This window comes from Pinus tabuliformis, chromosome 8 (assembly GCF_031772625.1).
Source record: "Pinus tabuliformis cultivar Carrire ecotype Pingquan chromosome 8, CPIR1, whole genome shotgun sequence".
NCBI lineage: Eukaryota > Viridiplantae > Streptophyta > Pinopsida > Pinales > Pinaceae > Pinus > Pinus tabuliformis.
In genome coordinates this window covers 1157031739-1157035840 of record NC_142294.1, presented here as the reverse complement: position 1 = coordinate 1157035840, position 4102 = coordinate 1157031739, and the positions used below count along the sequence as shown (strand labels likewise).

At 33.0% G+C, this 4102-nt stretch overlaps 1 pseudogene; it reads right to left on the bottom strand.

Annotated features, from left to right (window-relative positions):
- Positions 1–758: 758 nt before the first annotated feature.
- On the bottom strand, positions 759–2952 carry LOC149239442 (phenylalanine--tRNA ligase beta subunit, cytoplasmic pseudogene; annotated as a pseudogene).
- Positions 2953–4102: the final 1150 nt, after the last annotated feature.

Below are 4102 nucleotides of genomic sequence, written 5' to 3'. Positions count from 1 at the left end.
CAAATTTCTCAGGCCAACATATGCCAAATCTCTAAATTAACCATACAAATAACTATAGAGCTTATTTCCAAAAATTTAACCTCGGTGCCCTTTGAATTGTTGTCACATATTTCAATTTAACATTTTTCAAAGTTGTTACCATGCTCAATCCCCAAATATTTTTCACTATAAGACATGTGATCACCTTTAACTTTACCATATCATCCAAATAAGAAACGTAGCCTTTGTTTTTAATTACAGTATGATATTGGCTTTGATTTAAACTAGCATGATGAACTAGAGGTTTGGTTAGTGCTTTCATCACAGGATTCCTTAGGTAAATGTGAAAATATACAAATAAACTAAGTTCCATTGGATGTGTGTACATAAGGTTGGTGGTTTGACTAAGGATAGAAATGTGTCCATCCATTGTGCAAGGGGTGAAAGTATCCACTCACAAAGGACTCTTAATACTAATCAAAGAAGTTGCATCTGAAGTATTGGTGATGAGAAGATGACTCCAAGTGATCATATGAACATTATATAGGTTTTGTTGTACCTTTCAAATTTCTCATCTCCAACAGATTCAAATCCCAAAATTTTCCTCTTTGATGTTACTTTTTCAAGATGAAGACATTGTATGTAAATGCAAATTAACTCCATTTCCTAAGTGTAACTTAGATTCAACTCTCCTCAAAATAGAAGAAACTTCTACTATTCCACCTCTACTGTCACCTAAGAATTATGTTATTTTAAGCTAATTTTATTTAGGGATTTCTTTATTTAACAATATTGGATCCAAAAATATCCAAAATGACATCCTTTCCATTCACCATATAAGATTTCTCTTCATAAAAGCATAATATCCATGTTAGTACTTCTATGAATTCGTCCATGGAAATCTATGATCTTATAAAGTTGTTGATATGATACAAGTGTTTTTACACACATAGGAAATATAAACATCCTCTATTATATCACAGTTGTGGAGAATATCACTTCTAGTTGGTGGAACAAATATCAGAATCTTGGAATTTTGACTTTGTGCAGACAGCTACAATTTTTCCAATAGGCTTATAACCTCAATTATTTTGAGAGGAACACCAATCAACCTATGAATGTAAGGTAAATCAATCTCAAAATTCCAAATGGAGAGGCTCATTTATACAACTAATTTTTCATCTAGGTTTATGATATCAACTAGCTCAACCTCAAACTTCCTTTCACAGTACATAGAAAACATTATCATCATTGTGTTCAGTACAATTTTTGCTTCAGTCAGATCAGTTCATATGCATTCAATGAGGGCATTCTTTTTTTTCAACATGATTGCAGAATGTGCACCATTGATAATGGGATGCAAAGATAATATTGTTCCTTTTCTATCAGAAATCATAAGAAATATCGATGAGTTCTTAATAATGTGTAGAAATTCTTTAATTTAATATCTAACTTGTAGTATTCCATAAACTCGTCATCTCTGAACTCCTTCTTCCCATTCAGTTGAACAAAATTGATTTTAGAAGGTGATAGTGCCTCATATATAATAGTTATTTTCAAGGTGTCCAATTCATGTTTGCAAATAGTAACCAAATCTCTCCTCTTGCACAAATTTTGATGGGGTTTGTCTTGAAGATCAATAAAGTTATTGTACCTAGCTTCATCAAATGTGATCCACATCAACACAATACAAAAAATAAAATGTCATATCAAGGATTTCTTAGGTTTTACGTGCATATTTAGCATAGAACTAACTAGTAAATCCAAAACTTTATAGTCTGGAACCCCCATCTTTGCCAATAAATATGTCCAATGCTTGAGCAAGTCCTTCAAGACATTGTAGATAATAGCTCCAATGAATTCAAGATAGGACCTCAAGATGAGTCTTCTATTTTGACAAATTAAAATTAAAATGATACAGCAAATGGAAGAAATACTTTGGAAAAACGTGGTTCATATAATTGATAGCTAGATTGAGCATTCCCTTGAATATTGACAATAAAAATTTCATAATAAGGTGCATTTGGGCAAGAAATTTTAAATTTTTGAGACTTTGTTGGAGACAAATCCTCAACTTCAACAAATTCAGATAATTTCCAACCATATTCAAGAAATCGATCCAAATTGATATGATCTGAAAAACTCCCTTTTCACCTTGAAAATATCTTAGAAGGGAAGAATAGTCTATGAAATCAACAACCACCCGCACATCTTTGTGGTTTTTGGTAGTTTCCCTGATCATCTCTATCCCACCAATATCAATGTTCTCAATCCCATCCTCAAATCTTCCATGAATTATGTTGGTCGTTTCTTTCAAGAATACATCCATGCATATCAAGATGCAATATTTTCACACAATCATCAAGCTACCTAAGTAGAAGTCGAGCCAGAACTTAGAGCCAATAATTTTAATGTCTTGACATGCACAATCATTCAATATTGTGATCTTTGGAATTAAAGGGTTGGGAATTTGAAACATTTCTATTATATTCCCCTTTTATGCATTGTGACATTGAGAGCCATCTTCCTTTGCAATGTAGTGTTATGAGCCTTCCTTCTTTGCAATGAAGCACTAAAAGGAATTTCCCTTTGTGATGCAATGCTAAGAGCCTTGCTCCTTTGCAATGTAGCTTGAATCTACTCACACATTTCTTATATATCATTTTTATCAATACGTCCATCAAGAATAATAGGGTTATCCTTCAATACATTTATCTTCTTTATGGAACCAAACATATCGGCTACAACCTTTTCAAGCTTCATGCCAAGATATTCTATAATCATTTGACCACCAGTAAGTACAACAAGATTCTCCAAGTTAGTTTTTATATTTTCTCCAAACCCTATAGCTTTGAATGCACATGCCTTGACCCTAGCACGAAATTTATTTAGAATTAAGGTTTCTAGTGCATCACTTCCTACATCCTTAGAAACAATCATAAGAGCTCTTTGCTTTTCCAAGGTCAAATTCATTTCTTAAACAACTGGATTCAAATTTGAAATTTACTTTTGGTGCATCAAAATCAGAGGATTCTCTAATTCTCCATTTTGAGCCTTTTCATTTGTGATAAAATAAAGGGATAAATAACCCTTGTCTAGCTTCATGCCTTCAACAACCTCTAATTCATTATATAAGGTCTTCCAATCTGCAATAGTTATGACTCCCTCCTTTCCAACTTTTTCCATTTCTTTGGAAATATTTTCACAAATTTTCCTTTCACCATTTGCTAATATGATGCCTACCTATGTAATTTCCTTGGATTTACTTATCACCATTGTTGTCCTTTTCAAAATGTGTCACGCATCAACTTCCATGGAAATGTCTCATCTCAATTCCAAGGTGTTCATCCTAGCGGCAGCTAACTTACAGCCTTTTGTGAATATTGCAGAAATGAGGATGGTAGAACATGTAGTGCCATCTCCTACAACATCATTTATAGAATTGGAAACTTGCTTCATAAGAGTTGCACCAACATTATTTCTTTAAATTGCAACTGAACTCAATACTTTTGCCACAGTGACACCATTCTTTGTTAGTTTTGGAGCACCATAACATTTTTCAATAATAACATTGTGACTATTTCATCCCATTGTTAGATTTACAACATCTTCTAGCTGTCCCACACCTTGCAGCATTGCAGTTATGGAATAAACACCAAATATGATATCTTTTGTAGCATAATTCCTCCTCTAACCAAATCTGTTGAAATTATGTTTGTAGCTACTAATCCTACTTAAACAATGGAAATGATGTCAATTCTGGATAATTTTCAATGCAAAGCTTCTTCAAGGTGTCTTTGTCAAGGTTCCTAGGAACTGCAATATGCACATCCATTTTAATCTCTACTAATATGATATTAGTATTTCCAGAAGTATCTTCAAGAACATAATCAATATTCTTAAAGCAAATCCCCTCTGACCTCAGTTCTAATTGATTTGAAGATGTAAAAATGTGAATATCACTTGAAAAAAAGCTTCCTTGGGTACATTATCGATGAGGGACCATCATATTCCAACAACTTGCGAAGAAAAAAAGAAGTGGATTAGGGTTTGAAATACACTTTCCATCTTTCAGTTGTAAGTCATCCTCCTTGTAACAATGGTAAGTTTGTGTATTATTGCT